General features: G+C 51.5%; 12 pseudogenes; all 12 read left to right on the top strand.

Annotated features, from left to right (window-relative positions):
* Positions 1 to 3,330: 3,330 nt before the first annotated feature.
* Positions 3,331 to 3,449, top strand: LOC149198607 (5S ribosomal RNA; annotated as a pseudogene).
* Positions 3,450 to 4,184: 735 nt separating this feature from the next.
* Positions 4,185 to 4,303, top strand: LOC149198606 (5S ribosomal RNA; annotated as a pseudogene).
* Positions 4,304 to 5,858: 1,555 nt separating this feature from the next.
* On the top strand, positions 5,859 to 5,977 carry LOC149198605 (5S ribosomal RNA; annotated as a pseudogene).
* A 743-nt stretch (positions 5,978 to 6,720) lies between these two features.
* Positions 6,721 to 6,839, top strand: LOC149198604 (5S ribosomal RNA; annotated as a pseudogene).
* Positions 6,840 to 7,990: 1,151 nt separating this feature from the next.
* On the top strand, positions 7,991 to 8,109 carry LOC149198603 (5S ribosomal RNA; annotated as a pseudogene).
* Positions 8,110 to 8,852: 743 nt separating this feature from the next.
* LOC149198602 (5S ribosomal RNA) lies at positions 8,853 to 8,971 on the top strand (annotated as a pseudogene).
* Positions 8,972 to 9,704: 733 nt separating this feature from the next.
* On the top strand, positions 9,705 to 9,823 carry LOC149198601 (5S ribosomal RNA; annotated as a pseudogene).
* A 1,587-nt stretch (positions 9,824 to 11,410) lies between these two features.
* On the top strand, positions 11,411 to 11,529 carry LOC149198600 (5S ribosomal RNA; annotated as a pseudogene).
* A 738-nt stretch (positions 11,530 to 12,267) lies between these two features.
* LOC149198599 (5S ribosomal RNA) lies at positions 12,268 to 12,386 on the top strand (annotated as a pseudogene).
* A 735-nt stretch (positions 12,387 to 13,121) lies between these two features.
* LOC149198598 (5S ribosomal RNA) lies at positions 13,122 to 13,240 on the top strand (annotated as a pseudogene).
* A 2,264-nt stretch (positions 13,241 to 15,504) lies between these two features.
* Positions 15,505 to 15,623, top strand: LOC149198597 (5S ribosomal RNA; annotated as a pseudogene).
* A 735-nt stretch (positions 15,624 to 16,358) lies between these two features.
* LOC149198596 (5S ribosomal RNA) lies at positions 16,359 to 16,477 on the top strand (annotated as a pseudogene).
* The last annotated feature ends 280 nt before the right edge of the window (positions 16,478 to 16,757 follow it).

Below are 16,757 nucleotides of genomic sequence, written 5' to 3'. Positions count from 1 at the left end.
AATAGGTAAGAGGTTTAAATCATATATGCTTTTGTAGGAATTCGAATTTTGGAAGAACCACGTATCACTCACGGAAAGGCAGCACGAGCTCCACGCAGCGTCGTCGGTGGTCGTGGAACTTACACCTTTTTCTCCCCTCTCTCTCTCCCTCCTTTCTTTCCTTTTCCCGCTTCGTTCTTCCCCTGGTTCGCTGGCTCCCCGCGGGGCGGGAGGCGCCGTCAAGAATGCGAGCTCCCTCGCCGCAGCAAACGGCTTTGGATCGAGGGCCATGGATGGACCCCATGCCCTGCTCATGGCTCGACAGTCTCCCTTGAAGAGGGGGGGGGGGACGAGATCTTTGCGGGTGCTATCATACGAACGTTCATGCACCGAATCCCATTAGAACTCTGCAGTTAAGTGCGCTTGGGCTAGAGTAGTATTCAAATGGGTGACCTCCCAGGAAGTCCTAGTGTTGCACCCTCGACCCTTTTTGTGCGGCTCGGCGGAGCCAATGGAAGTGATCCTTGTGGGTGCGAATGCACCGGTGTTGGTGTGGAACTTCGCGGTTAGGCATGCTTGACGATTTTATTGGGTTGTGTTGCGTGATTATCTTGTTTTGCGACGTGGGGCTACTTATATATTGATTTGTAATGGAATCCAGCAAATGAAGAGATCACCTGAGCATTAAGGGGGAGGGGGAGCAGAACTGAGGGAAACAGAGGACTGCTCCAAGGGAAACTTGGGAACAGGACAAGGATTCATCATCCTAGTCGGAAGTCACGAGCGGGTTACAGCACAGCGAAGGCGATGCATTGCGACAACGGGTGATGAATCTAGGACCGTTCGCATCACTGTAGCAAATATGACATGGGGGAGAGTAGGTAAGAGGTTTAAATCATATATGCTTTTGTAGAAATTCGAATTTTGGAAGAACCGCTGATCACTCACAGAAAGGCAGCGCGAGCTCCACGCAGCGCTGACGGTGGTCACGGAACTTATGCCTTTTTCTCCTCTCTCTCTCTCTTTCTCCCTCCTTTCTTTCCTTTTCCCACTTCGTTCTTCCCCTGGATCGTTGGCTCCCCAAGAGGCGGGAGGCGCTACTAAGAGGACGAGCTCTCGCGCCGCAGCGAACGGCTACGAATTGAGGGCCATGGATGGGCCCCATGCCCTGCCCGTGACTCGGCAATCTCCCTTGAAGAGTGGGAGGGGACGAAATCTTTGGCGATGCAATCATACCAGCGTTCATGCACCAAATCCCATCAGAACTTCGCAGTTAAGTGCACTTGGCCTAGAGTAGTACTGGGATGGGTGATGTAAGGACCTGCAGTCCAGGCGACTCCACCGTGCGAAGTGCGTGCGAGGAGCTCATGCAAAATGTGAAACGAAATGAACCTTGGACGAGTTTATAAGGTGTTGGGTGAGTTGAGGGGGCGGTCCCACGAGTTGGGCGGGCCGACCCTCCTCTTGGGTGAGACAACACATTGTGAACGAGTCGGCTTGGGCGTTGGGCATGGGTCGGCCGAGTGACATAACCCGCCACCCACCCGTATGTATTGGAGGGCGTTTGAAGGCAACGACCATCATTCGATCAACACGAGTTCAAATAAGGAGTTCTACGGTGCATGGATGAGCCCGCACAACAGGCAGAATTCGGGTGCAAAACTCGTTCAGAAAGTGGGGTGAGAAACTCGGGTGAAAAACTCGTGCAGAAAACTCGGGCGAGGTCGTTCAGGCAGAACTCGGGCGAGGTCATCGGGCAGAAAACTCGGGCGAGGTCATCGGGCAGAAAACTCGGGCGAGGTCATCGGGCAAAAAACTCGAGTCAGGTCGTTCGGGCGAACCGGGTGAGGTCATCGGGTGACCCGGGCGAGCCGGGTGAGGTCGTCACACGACCCGGGTGAAGTCATTCGGGCGAACCGGGTGAGGGCGTCAGGCGACCTGGGTGAAGTCGTGTGGCGACTAGGGTGAAGTTGTTCGGGTGAACGAGTTTGGGTGAACAGGTGGACATGCAAACGGGCGGCCGGGTGAGGGTGCGTCATGCACGAGGAAATGGTGGAAACAATGAAGTGTTGGAGTTGTGAACAGAGGTGTGACTCGTGCGGAGGCACCCACGTGTGGCAACTTGGTTACGACGAGGCGCGCCCAAGTTGGGCAAACAACACGATCGTGTGACGAGGTGAACGAAGGGTTGGTGAGTCGTGCGGAGGCACTGACAAGCTGGGCAACCGAGTTTGCCGAAGTTGAAAATTGGCTAAGTGTAAATTTGGGGTTTCCCAAGATTTAACTTGTACTTATAAAAGAAGATTATAGATATTTATTTGGGTAGACTCATATTGCAGGGAGTTGCCCCTCCCTTTATACTGTTGTACAATTATATATCTGTTAATTGTTGTTGATGATGAATATGTATGGGTTTTCATCTGTATAAAGGATAAGATAATACTTGGTAACAAAAAAATAAACTAAGTATGAATGTTAGACGTAGTCTACAATCGTAAGTATTGGTGAAAAGAAAACGGTTGGTAGTGCCACACCTCTCTATAAGCGGTTGAAAGACTACCGCAGGTGTAGGGGCGTGACAGGTGACCTCCCGGGAAGTCCTAGTGTTGCACCCTCCCCCCTTTTTGTGCAGCTCGGCAGAGCCAGTGGAAGTGATCCTTGCAGGTGCAATCGCGTCGGCATTGGTGGAGAACTCCGCGGTTAGGCGCTCTAGACGATTTTATTGGGTTGTGTTGCATGTTATCTTGTTTTGCGACGTGGGGCTACTTATATATTGATTTGTAATGGAATCCCGCGAATGAAGAGATCGCCCAAGCATTAATGGGGGAGGGGCAGCAGAACTAAGGGAAACAGAGGACTGCTCCAAGGGAAACTCGGGAACAGGGCACGGATTCATCATCCTAGTCGGAAGTCACGAGCGGGTTACAGCGCAGCGAAGGTGACGCATTGCGGCAGCGGGTGATGAATCTAGGACCGTTCGCATCACTGTAGCAAATATGACACGGGGGGGAGAGTAGGTAAGAGTTTTAAATCATATATGCTTTTGTAGGAATTCAAATTTTGGAATAACCACGGATCGCTCACGGAAAGGCAACGCAAGCTCCACGCAACGCCGTCGGTGGTCGTGGAACTTACGCCTTTTCCTCCTCTCTCTCTCTCCCTCCTTTCTTTCCTTTTCCCGCTTTGTTCTTCCCCTGGTTCGATAGCTCCCCGCGGGGCAGGAGGCGCCGCCAAGAGGGCGATCTCCCGCATCTCGGTGAACAGCTTCGGATCGAGGGCCATGGATGGGCCCCATGCCCTGCCCGTGGCTGGGCGGTCTCCCTTGAAGAGGGGGAGGGGTGAGATCTTTGCGGGTGCGATCATACTAGCGTTCATGCACCGGATCCCATCAAAAATCTGCAGTTAAGCGCGCTTGGGCTAAAGTATTACTAGGATGGGTGACCTTCCGGGAAGTCCTAGTGTTGCACCCTCCCCCTTTTTTGTGCGGCTCAGCGGAGCAAGTGGCAGTGATCCTTGCCGATGCGATCGTGACGGCATTGGTGCAGAACTCCGCGATTAGGCACGCTCGACGGTTTGATTGGCTTGTGTTGCGTGTTTATCTTGTTTTGTGACGTGGGGATTGATTTGTAATGGAATCCCGCAAATGAAGAGATCGCCAGAGCATTGGGGGGAGGGGGAGCAGAACTGAGGGAAACAGAGGACTGCTCCAAAGGAAACTTGGGAATAGGGCACAGATTCATCATCCTAGTTGGAAGTCACGAGCGGGTTACGGCGCAGCGAAGGCGACACATTGCGGCAGTGGGTGATGAATCTAAGACCGTTCACATTACTGTAGCAAATATGACACGGGGGGAGAGTAGGTAAGAGGTTTAAATCACATATGCTTTTGTAGGAATTCAAATTTTGGAAGAACCGCGGATTGCTCATGGAAAGGTAGCACAAGCTCCACGCAGCGTCATTAGTGGTCGAGGGACTCGTGCCTTTTTCTCCTCTCTCTCTCTCTCTCTCTCTCCCTCCTTTCTTTCCTTTTCCTGCTTCGTTTCTTCCCTGGTTTGATGGCTCCCCACGAGGTGGGAGGCGCCACCGAGAGTGGGAGCTCTCACACTGCAGCGAACGGCTTCAGATCGAGGGCCATGAACGGGTCCCATGCCCTGCCCATGGCTCGGTGGTCTCCCTTAAAGAGGCGGAGGGGGCAAGATCTTTACGGGTGCGATCATACCAGTGTTAATGCACCAGATCCCATCAGAACTCCACAGTTAAGTGTGCTTGGGCTAGAGTAGTACTGGGATGGGTGACCTCCCGAGAAGTCCTATTGTTGCACCCTCCCCCCATTTTGTGTAGCTCAGCGGAGCTAGTGAAAGTGATCCTTTCTAGTGTGATCACACCAGCGTTGGTGCGGAACTCCTCGGTTAGGCGCGCTTGACGATTTTATTGGGTTGTGTTGCGTGTTTATCTTGTTTTGCAACATGGGGCTATTTATATATTGATTTGTAACGGAATCCTACAAATAAGAGATTGCCCGAGCATTAAGGGGAGAGGGGGAGCACAACTGAGGGAAATAGAGGAATGCTCCAAGGGAAAATTGGGAATAGGGCACGGATTCATCATCCTAGTTGGAAGCCACAAGCGAGTTACAACGTAGTGAAGGCGACGCATTGCAGCAGTGAGTGATGAATCTAGGATCGTTCACATCACTATAGCAATATGACACGGGAGGAGAGTAGGTAAGAGGTTTAAATAATATATGCTTTTGTAGGAATTCGAATTTTGGAAGAACAACGGATGTTGGTGGTCGTGGGACTCACACCTTTTTCTCCTCTCTCTCTCTCTCCCTCCTTTCTTTCCTTTTCCCACTTCATTCTTCCCCTAGTTCGCTAGCTCCCCATGAGGCGGGAGGCACCGCCAAGAGGGAGAGCTCCCGCGCTGCGGTGAACGGCTTCGGATCGAGGGCCATGGGTGGGCCACATGCCCCGCACGCGGCTCAATGGCCTCCCTTGAAGTGGGGGAGGGGGCGAGATCTTTGCGGGTGTGATCATAACACTGTTAATGCACCTGATCCCATCAGAAATCCGCAGTTAACCGTGCTTGGGCTAGAGTAGTACTAAGATTGGTGACCTCCCAAGAAGTCCAAGTGTTGCACCCTCCCCTCTTTTTGTGCGGCTCGGCAGAGCCAGTGGAAGTGATCCTTGAGGGTGCGATCACGACGGCGTTGGTGCAAAACTCCACGGTTAGGCGGGCTAGACAGTTTTGTTAGTTTACTTTGCGTGTTTATCTTGTTTTGCGATGTGGGGCTACTTATATATTGATTTGTAATGGAATCCTGTGAATGAAGAGATCAATCGAGAATTAAGGGGGGAGGGGGAGAAAAATTGAGGGAAACAGAGGACTGCTCCAAGGGAAACTCAAGAAAAGGGCACGGATTCATCATCCAAGTTGGAAGTCACGAGTGGGCTACATCGCAGCGAAGGCAACACATTGCGGCAGTGGGTGATGAATCTAGGACCGTTTGCATCACTGTAGCAAATATGACACAGGGGGAGAGTAGGTAAGAGGTTTAAATCATATATGCTTTTGTAGGAATTCGAAATTTGGAAGAACCGTGGATCGCTCACGGAAAGGCAACGCAAGCTCCATGTAGCATCGTCAGTGGTCGCGGGACTCACGTCTTTTTCTCCTCTCTCTCTCTCCCTCCTTTATTTCCTTTTCCCGCTTCGTTCTTCCCCTAGTTCACTAGCTCCCCACGGGGTGGGAGGCACCGCTAAGAGGCGAGCTCCCACACCGCGACGAACGACTTCGGATCGAGGGCCATGGAAGGGCCCCATGCCCTGCCCGTGGCTCGATAGTCACCCCTGAAGAGGTGGAGGGGGCGAGATCTTTGCGGGTGTGATGATACCTGCGTTAATGCACCGGATCCCATCAGAACTTTGTAGTTAAGTGCGCTTGTGCTAGAGTAGTACTGGGATGGGTGACCTCCCGCGAAGACCTAGTGTTGCACCCTCCCCACTTTTTGTGCGGCTCGGCGGAGCTAGTGGAAGTGATCCTTGCAGGTGCGATCACACCGGCATTGGTGCGGAACTCCGCGGTTAGGCGCGCTTGACGGTTTTGTTGGGTTGTGTTGCGTGTTTATCATGTTTTGCGACGTGAGGCTACTTATATATTGATTTGTAATGGAATCCCACGAATGAAGAGATCGCCCGAGAATTAAGGGGGGAGGGGGAGCACAACTGAGGGAAACAGAGGATTGCTCCAAGGGAAGCTCGGGAACAGGGCATGGATTCATCATCCTAGTCGAAAGTCACGAGCAGATTATAGTGCAGCGAGGGCGACGCATTGCGGCAGTGGGTTGTGAATCTAGGACCGTTCGCATCACTATAGCAAATATGACACGTGGGGAGAGTAGGTAAGAGTTTTAAATCATATATACTTTTGTAGGAATTCGAATTTTGGAAGAACCGCGGATCGCTTACGGAAAGGCAGCGCGAGCTCCACACAGCATTGTCGGTGGTCGCGGGACTCACACCTTTTTCTCCTCTCTCTCTCTCTCTCTCCCTCCTTTCTTTCATTTTCCCGCTTCGTTATTCCCCTAGTTCGCTGGCTCCCCACGGGGCGAGAGGCGCCGCCAAGAGGGCAAGCTCCCGTGCCGCGGCGAACGGCTACGGATCGAGGGCCATGGATGGGCCCCATGCCCTGCCCGTGGCTCGGTGGTCTCCCTTCAAGAGGGGGAGGGGATGAGATCTTTGTGGGTGTGATCATACTAGTGTTAATGCACCTAATCCCATCAGAACTCCGCAGTTAAGCGTGCTTGGGCTAGAGTAGTATTGGGATGGGTGACCTCTCGGGAATTCCTAGTGTTGCACCCTTTTCCCCCTTTTTGTGCGGCTCGACGGAGCGAGTGGAAGTGATCCTTATGTGTGCAATCGCGCCGGCGTTGGTGCAAAACTCCACAGTTAGGCATGGTTGATGGTTCTGTTGAGTTGTGTTGCGTGTTTATCTTGTTTTGTGACGTGGGGCTACTTATATATTAATTTGTAATGGAATCTCACGAATGAGGAGATCGTCCGAGCATTAACGAGGGAGGGGGAGCACAACTGAGGGAAGCTGAGGATAGCTCTAAGGGAATCTTGGGAACAGGGCACAGATTCATCATCCTAGTCGGAAGTCACAAGCGGGTTACAGCGCAGCGAAGGCGACGCATTGCAGCAGTGGGTGATGAATCTGGGACCATTCGCATCACTGTAGAAAATATGACACGAGGTAAGAGTAGGTAAGAGGTTTAAATCATATATGCTTTTGTAGGAATTCGAATTTTGGAAGAACCACGGATCGCTCACGGAAAGGCGTTGGTGCAGAACTCTGTGGTTAGGCACGCTTGACGGTTTTATTGGATTGGGTTGCGTGTTTATCTTGTTTTGCGACATGGGGCTACTTATATAATGATTTGTAATGAAATCCCGCGAATGAAGAGATCACCCAAGCATTAAGGGGGGAGGGGCAGCAGAAATGAGGGAAATAGAGGACTGCTCCAAGGGAAACTCGGGAACAAGGCACAGATTCATCATCCTAGTCGGAAATCACAAGCGGGTTAAAGCACAACGAAGGCGATGCATTGCGGCAGTGGGTGATGAATCTAAGACCGTTCGCATCACTGTAGCAAATATGACACGGGGGAGAGTGGGTAAGAAGTTTAAATCATATATGTTTTTGTAGGAATTCAGATTTTGGAAGAACCGCGAATCGCTCATGGAAAGGTGACGCGAGCTCCACGCAGCGTCGTTAGTGTTCGCGGAACTTACACCTTTTTCTCCTCTCTCTCCCCCTCCCTCCTTTCTTTCCTTTTCCCACTTCGTTCTTCCCCTGGTTCGCTGGCTCCCCGTGGGGCGGGACGCGCCGCCAAGAGGGCGAGTTCCCGTGTCACGGTGAACGGCTTCGAATCGAGGGCCATGAATCAGCCCATGTTGTGCCTGTGGATCGGCGGTCTCCCTTGAAGAGGGGGATGGGGCGAGATCTTGGTAGGTGCGACCATACCAGCGTTAATGAAATGGATCCCATCAGAACTTCGTTGTTAAGCGCGCTTGGGCTAGAGTAGTAACCGGATGGGTGACCTCCCCGGAAGTCCTAGTGTTGCACACTCCCCCCTTTTTGTGCGACTCGGTAGAGCCAATGGAAGTGATCCTCGCGAGCACAATTGCGTCAGTGTAGGTGCGAAACTTCGCGGTTAGGCGCACTTGACGGTTTTATTGGGTTGTATTGCGTGTTTATCTAGTTTTGCGACATGGGCTACTTATATATTGATTTGTAAGTAATCCCACCAATGACAAGATTGCCCAAGCATTAATGGGGGAGGGGGAGCATAATTGATGGAAATGGAGGATTGCTCCAAGGGAAACTCGGGAACACGACACGGATTAATCATCCTAGTCGAAAGTCACGAGCGGGTTACAACGTAGTGAAGGCAACACATTGCGGCAGTGGGTGATGAATCTACGACTTTTTGCATCACTATAGATAATATGACATGAGGGAGAGTTCCGTAAGAGGTTTAAATCATATATGCTTTTGTAGGAATTCAGATTTTGGAAGAACCGCAGATCGCTCACGAAAAGGCAGCGCAAGCTCCACGCAACGTCGTTAGTGATCACAGAACTTATGCCTTTTTCTCCTCTCTCTCTCTCTCTCTCTCCCTTCTTTCTTTCCTTTTCTGGCTTCGTTCTTCCCCTGGTTCACTGGCTCCTCGCTAGGCAGGAGGTGCCGCCAAGAGGGCGAGCTCCCGTGCCGTGGTGAACGGCTTCGGATCAAGGGCAATGGATGGGCCCCATGCCCTGCCCGTGGCTCGGCAGTCTCCCTTGAACAAGGGGAGGGGACGCAATCTTTGCGGGTGCTATCATACCAATGTTCATGCACTGGATCCCATCAGAACTCTATAGTTAAGCGCGCTTGGGCTAGAGTAGTATTCGAATGGGTGACCTCCTGGGAAGTCCTAGTGTTGCACCCTCCACCCTTTTTGTGTAGCTCGATGGAGCCAGCGAAAGTGATCCTTGCGAGCGCGAACGCACCGGCGTTGGTGCAGAACTTCGCGGTTAGGCGCGCTTGACGATTTTATTGGGTTATGTTGCATGTTTATCTTGTTTTGAACGTGGGACTACTTATATATTGATTTGCAATGGAATCCCGCAAATGAAGAGATCGCCTGAACATTAAGGGGGAGGGGGAGAAGAACTGAGGGAAACAGAGGACTGCTCCAAGGGAAACTTGGGAACGGGGCACGGATTCATCATCCTAGTCGGAAGTCACGAGTGGGTTACAGCGCAGTAATGGCGACACATTGCGGCAACGGGTGATGAATCTAGGACCGTTCGCATCACTGTAGCAAATATGACATGGGGGAGAGTAGGTAAGAGGTTTAAATCATATACGCTTTTGTAGAAATTCAAATTTTTTAAGAACCGCAGATGGCTCACGGAAAGGCAGCGCGAGCTCCACGCAGCGCCGACGGTGGTTGCAGAACTTACACCTTTTTCTCCTCTCTCTCTCCCCCTCCTTTCTTTCCTTTTCCCGCTTCGTTCTTCCCCTAGTTTGTTGGATCCCCACGGGGTGGGAGGCGCCAGTAAGAGGACGAGCTCCCGCGCCACAGTGAACGGCTTCAATCGAGGGCCATGGATGGGCCCCATGCCCTGCTCGTGACTCGGTGGTCTCCCTTGAAGGTTGGGAAGGGGTGAAATCTTTGTCGATGCGATCATACCAGCATTCATGCACCGGATCCCATCTGAACTCTCCAGTTAAGTGCACTTGGCCTAGAGTAGTAGTGGGATGGGTGACCTCCCGGGAAATCCTAGTGTTGCACCCACCCTGCTTTTTGTGCGGCTCGGCGGAGCCAGTGGAAGTGATCCTTGCGGGTGCGATCGCGTCGGCATTGGTGCAGAACTCCGTGGTTAGGCGCTCTTGACAATTTTAATGGGTTGTGTTGCTTGTTTATCTTGTTTTGCGACGTGGGGCTACTTATATATTGATTTGTAATGGAATCTCGCAAATGAAGAGATCGCCCGAGCATTAAGGGGGGAGGGACAGAAGAACTGAAAGAAACAGAGGACTGCTCCAAGGGAAACTCAGAAACACGGCACGAATTCACCGTCCTAGTCAGAAGTCATGAGCGGGTTACAGTGCAGCGAAGGCGACGCATTACGGAAGTGGGTGATGAATCTAGGACCGTTCACATCACTATAGCAAATATGACACGGGGGGGGAGTAGGTAAGAGGTTTAAATCATATATGTTTTTGTAGGAATTCAAATTTTGGAAGAACCATGGATCGCTCACGAAAAGGCAATGCGAGCTCCACGCAGCGCCATCGGTGGTCGTGGAACTTACGCCTTTTTCTCCTCTCTCTCTCCCTCCTTTCTTTCCTTTTCCCGCTTCGTTCTTCCCTTGGTTAGCTAGCTCCCCGTGGGGCGGGAGGCACCGCCAAGAGGGCGATCTCCCGCGTCGCGGCGAACAGCTTCGAATCGAGGGCCATGGATGGGCCGCATGCCCTGCCCATGGCTGGGCGGTCTCCCTTGAAGAGGGGGAGGGAGTGAGATCTTTTTGGGTGCGATCATACTAGCATCCATGCAGAGGATCCAATCAAAAATCTGCAGTTAAGCACACTTGGGGTAGAGTAGTACTGGGATGGGTGACCTCCCGGGAAGTCCTAGTGTTGCACCGTCCCCCCTTTTTTGTGCAGCTCGGCAGAGCCAGTGGCAGTGATCCTTGCGAGTTCGATCATGCCAGCGTTGGTGCGGAACTTCGCAGTTAGGCGCACTCGATGGTTTGATTGGGTTGTGTTGCGTGTTTATCTTGTTTTGTGACCTGGGGATTGATTTGTAATGGCATCCCGTGAATGAAGAGATGACCGGAGCATTAAGAGGGGAGTGGGAGTAGAACTAAGGGAAACATAGGAATGCTCCAAGGGAAACTTGGGAACAAGGCACGGATTCATCATCCTAGTCAGAAGTCACGAGCGGGTTACTGCGCAGCAAAGGCGACGCATTGTGGCAGTGGGTGATGAATCTAGGACTGTTCGCATCATTATAGAAAATATGACACAGGGGGGGGGAGTAGGTAAGAGGTTTAAATCATATATGATTTTGTAGGAATTCAAATTTTGGAAGAACCACGGATCGCTCACGGAAAGACAGCGCGAGCTCCACGCAGCATCGTCGGTGGTCATGGGACTCGCGTTGTTTTCTCCTCTCTCTCTCTCTCCCTCCTTTCTTTCCTTTTCCCGCTTTGTTCCTTCCCTAGTTCGATGGCTCCCCGTGAGGCGGGAGGCACCGCCAAGAGGGTGAGCTCTCGTGCTGCGGCGAATGGCTTCAGATCGAGGGCCATGGATGGGCCCCATGCCCTACCTGTGGCTCGGCGATCTCCCTCAAAAGAGGGGGAGGGGGTGAGATCTTTGCGGGTGCGATCATACTAGTGTTAATGCACCAGATCCCATCAGAACTCCACAGTTAAGCGTGCTTGGGCTAGAGTAGTATTGGGATGTGTGACCTCCCAAGAAGTCCTATTGTTGCACCCTCCCCCCTTTCTGTGTAGCTCAACAAAGCCAGTGAAAGTGATCCTTTCTGGTGTGATCGCGTCGGCATTAGTGTGGAACTCCTCGGTTAGACGTGCTTGACGATTTTATTGGGTTGTGTTGCGTGTTTATCTTGTTTTGCAACATGGGGCTATTTATATATTGATTTGTAAAGGAATCCTGCGAATTCAGAGACCGCCCGGGCATTAAGGGGGGAGGGGGAGCACAACTGAGGGAAACAGAGGAATGCTCCAAGGGAAACTCGGGAACATGGCACAGATTCATCATCCTAGTTGGAAGCCACAAGCAGGTTGCAGCGTAGTGAAGGCGATGCATTGCAGCAATGAGTGATGAATCTAGGACCGTTCGCATCACTATAGCAATATGACACAAGAGGAGAGTAGATAAGAGGTTTAAATCATATATGCTTTTGTAGGAATTCAAATTTTGGAAGAACAGCGGATCGGTCACAGAAAGGTAGCACGAGCTCCATGCAGCGTCATTGGTGATCGTGGGACTCGCGCCTTTTTCTCCTCTCTCTCTCTCCCCCTCCTTTCTTTCCTTTTCCTACTTCGTTCTTCCCCTGGTTCGCTGGCTCCCCGCGAGGTGGGAGGCGCCACCAAGAGAGCGAGCTCCCTCGCTGCAGCGAACAGCTTCAGATCAAGGGCCATGGATGGGCCCCATGCCATGCCCGTGGCTCGACAGTCTCCCTTGAAGTGGGGGAGGGAGAGATATCTTTGTGGGTGTGATCATACCACCATTAGTGCACCGGATCCCATCAGAACTCCGCAGTTAACCGCACTTGGGCTAGAGTAGTACTTGGATTGGTGGCCTCTCAAGAAGTCCAAGTGTTGCACCCTCCCCCTTTTTGTGCTGCTCGACGAAGCGAGTGGAAGTGATCCTTGAGAGTGTGATCACGACAGCGTTGGTGCGGAACTCCACGGTTAGGCGCACTTGACAGTTTTGTTGGGTTGTGTTGCTTGTTTATCTTGTTTTGCGACGTGGGGCTACTTATATATTGATTTGTAATGGAATCTTAGAATGAAGAGATCGCCCGAGAATTAAGGGGGGAGGGGGAGAAAAACTGAGGGAAACAGAGGACTACTCCAAGGGAAACTCGAGAACAGGGCACAGATTCATCATCCTAGTTGGAAGTCATGAGCGAGGTTACATTGCAGTGAAGGTGACGCATTGTGGCAATGGGTGATAAATCTAAGACCGTTCACATCACTGTAGAAAATATGACACGATGGAGAGTAGGTAAGAGGTTTAAATCATATATGCTTTTGTAGGAATTTAGATTTTGGAAGAACCACGGATGACTCACGGAAAGGCAACGCGAATTCCACGCAGCATCGTAGGTGGTCACGGGATTTACACCTTTTTCTCCTCTCTCCCTCTCCCTCCCTCCTTTCCTTTTCCCGCTTCGCCCTTCCCCTTGTTTGTTGGCTCCCCGCGGGGCAGGAGGCACCGCCAAGAGGGCGAGCTCCCTCGCCATGGCGAATGGCTTTGGATCAAGGGCCATGGATGGGCCCCATGCCCTGCCCATGGCTCTCTGGTCTCCCTTGAAGAGGGGGAGGGGGTGAGATCTTTGTGGGTGCGATCATACCAGTGTTAATGCACCAGATCCCATCAGAACTACGCAGTTAAGCGCGCTTGGGCTAGAGCAGTACTGGGATGGGTGACCTCCCAGGAAGTCCTAGTGTTGCACCCTCCCCCCTTTTTGTGCGGCTCAGCGGAGCCAGTGGAAGTGATCCTTAGGGGTGCGATCATATCAGCGTTGGTGCGGAACTCCGTGGTTAGGCGCACTTGATGGCTTTATTAGGTTGTGTTGAATGTTTATCATGTTTTGCAACGTGGGCTACTTATATATTAATTTGTAATGGAATCTCGTGAATGAAGAGATCGCTCGAGCATTAAGGGGGGAGGGGGAGAATAACTGAGGAAAACAGAGGACTGTTCCAAGGGAAACTCAGGAATAGGGCATGGATTCATCATTCTAGTCGGAAGTCATGAGCGGGGTTACAGCACAGCAAAGGCGATGCATTCAGGCAATGGGTGATGAATCTAGGACTGTTCGCATCACTGTAGAAAATATGACACAGGGGAGAGTAGGTAAGAGGTTTAAATCATATATGATTTTGTAGGAATTCAAATTTTGGAAGAACCGCGGATCTCTCACAGAAAGGCAACGCGAGCTCCATGCAACGTTGTCTGTCGGGAACAGGGCACGGATTCATCATCCAGGTCAGAAGTCACGAACGGGATCGCAGCGCATTGCGACAGTGGGTGATGAATCTAGGACTATTCGCGTCACTGTAGCAAAGATGACACGGGGGAGAGTAGGTAAGGGGTTTAAATCATATATTCTTTTGTAGGAATTCAAATTTTGGAAGAACCGCAGAACTCTCACGGAAAGGCAGCGTGAGCTACACGTAGCGTCATCAGTGGTCGTGGGACTTATGCCTTTGACAGCTTTATTGGGTTGCGTTGCGTGTTTACCTTTTTTTGCGACATGGGGCTACTTATATAGCGATTTGTAATGGAATCCTGTGAATGAAAAGATCGCTTGAGCGTTAAGGGGGGAGGGGGAGCATAACTTAGGGAAACAGAGGACTGCTCCAAGGGAAACTCGGGAACAGTGCACGAAATCATCATCTTAGTCAAAAGTCACGAGCGGGGTTACAGCGTAGCGAAGGCGACGCATTGTGGAAGTGGGTGATGAATCTAGGACCGTTTGCATCACTATAGAAAATATGACAGGGGGGAGTAGGTAAGAGGTTTAAATCATATATGCTTTTCTAAGAATTTCGAATTTTGGAAGAACCATGGATCACTCATGGAAAGGCAGCACGAGCTCCAAGCAGCATCGTTGGTGGTCACAAGACTCGCGCCTTTTTCTCCTCCCTCTCTATCCCTCCCTCCTTTCTTTCCTTTTCTCACTTCGTTCTTCCCCTGGTTCGCTGGCTTCTCGCGGGGCGGGAGGCACCACCAAGAGGGCGAGCTCCTTCGCCACGGCGAATGGCTTCAGATCGAGGGCCATGGATGGACCCCATGGTTTGCCCATGGCTCGATGGTCTCCCTTGAAGAGTGGGAGGGGGTGAGATATTTGCGGGTGCAATCATGCCAGCGTTAATGCATCGGATCCCATCAGAACTACGCGGTTAAGCGTGTTTGGGATAGTCTAGTAGTACTAGGATGGGTGATCTCTCAGGAATTCCTAGTGTTGCACCCTCCCCCCTTTATGTGCGGCTCGGCAGAGCTAGTGGAAGTGATCCTTGTGGGTTCGATCGAGCCAATGTAGGCGCGGAACTCCGCAGTTAAGCGCGCTTGACGGTTTTAATGAGTTGTGTTGTGTGTTTATCTTGTTTTGCGACATGGGGCTACTTATATATTGATTTATAATGGAATCCTGCAAATGAAGAGATCACTCGAGCATTAAGGGGGAAGGGGGAGCCTAACTGAGGGAAACAGAGGACTACTCAAATGGAAACTCGGGAACAAGGCACAGATTCATCATCTTAGTCAAAAGTCACGAGTGAGGTTAGAGCTCAGTGAAGGCGACGCATTGTGGCAGTGGGTGATGAATCTAGGACTGTTCACATCACTGTAGCACATATGACACAAGGGCGAGTAGGTAAGAGGTTTAAATCATATATGCTTTTCTAGGAATTCGAATTTTGGAAGAACTATGGATCGCTCACGGAAAGGCAGCGTGAGCTCCATGTAACGTCGTCGGTGGTCGTGGGACTTACGCCTTTTTCTCCTCTCTCTCTTTCTCCCTCCCTCCTTTCTTTCCTTTTCCCGCTTCATTCTTCCCCTAGTTCATTGGCTCCCCACAGGGCGGAAGGCACTGCCAAGAGGGCAATCTCTCGCACCGTGACGAACGGCTTCAGATCGAGGGCCATGGATCATCCCCATGCCCTGCCCGTGGCTCAGCGGTCTCTCTTGAAGAGGGGGAGGGGGCGAAATCTTTGCAGGTGCAATCATACCAGCGTTAATGTACCGGATCCCATCAGAACTCCACAGTTAAGCTTGCTTGGGCTAGAGTAGTACTGGGATGGGTGACTTCCCGAAAAGTCCTAGTGTTGCACCCTCCCCCCTTTTTGTGTGGCTCAGCGGAGCCAGTGGAAGTGATCCTTGTGGGTGCAATCGTGCCAGCGTTGGTGTGGAACTCCGGAGTTAGGCGCGCTTGACGGTTTTATTGGGTTGTGTTGCGTGTTTATCTTGTTTTGCGACGTGGGGCTACTTATATATTGATTTGTAATGGAATCCCGCAAATGAAGAGATTGCCCGAGCATTAAGGGGGGAGGGGGAGCATAATTGAGGGAAACAGAGGACTACTCCAAGGGGAAACTCAGAACAGGGCACGGATTCATCATCCCAGTCGAAAGTCACGAGCGGGGTTATAGCACAGTGAAGGCGATGCATTATGGCAATGGGTGATGAATCTAGGACTGTTCACATCACTATACCAAATATGACACGGGTGAGAGTAGGTAAGAGGTTTAAATCATATATGCTATTGTAGGAATTCTACTTTTGGAAGAACCACAGATCACTTATGGAAAGGCAGCGCGAGCTCCACTCAGCGTCGTCGGTGATCGCAGAATTTACGCCTTTTTCTCCTCTCTTTCTCCCTCCTTTCTTTCCTTTTCCTGTTTCGTTCTTCCCCTGGTTAGTTGGCTCCCTGCGAGGCGGGAGGCACCGACAAGAGGGTGAGCTCCCACACCACGGTGAATGACTTCGGTTTGAGGGCCATGGATGGGCCCCATACCCTGCCTGTGGCTCAGCAGTCTCCCTTGAAGAGGGAGAGGGGGCGAGATCTTTGCGGGTGTGATCATACCAACATTAATGCACCAGATCCCATCAGAACTCCGCAGTTAAGTGCGCTAGGACTAGAGTAGTATGCGGATGGATGACCTCTCGCGAAGTCCTAGTGTTGCACCCTCCCCTCTTTTTGTGTGGCTCGGCGGAGACAATGGAAGTGATCCTTGCGGGTGCGATCGCGTTGGCGTTGGTGCGGAACTCCGCAGTTAGGCGCGCTCAATGGTTTTATTGGGTAGTGTTGCATGTTTATCCTATTTTGCGACGTGGGGCTACTTATATATTGATTTGTAATGGAATCCCACGAATGAAGAGTTCGCTCAAGCATTAAGGGGGAAGGGGAGCATAACTGAGGGAAACAGAGGACTGCTCCAAGGGAAACTCAAGAACAGGGCACGGATTCA

Source organism: Pinus tabuliformis, chromosome 2_1 (assembly GCF_031772625.1).
Source record: "Pinus tabuliformis cultivar Carrire ecotype Pingquan chromosome 2_1, CPIR1, whole genome shotgun sequence".
In the NCBI taxonomy this organism is placed as follows: domain Eukaryota; kingdom Viridiplantae; phylum Streptophyta; class Pinopsida; order Pinales; family Pinaceae; genus Pinus; species Pinus tabuliformis.
Note: the sequence above shows the minus strand (reverse complement) of the source record. Positions and strands in the feature narration are given on the sequence as shown.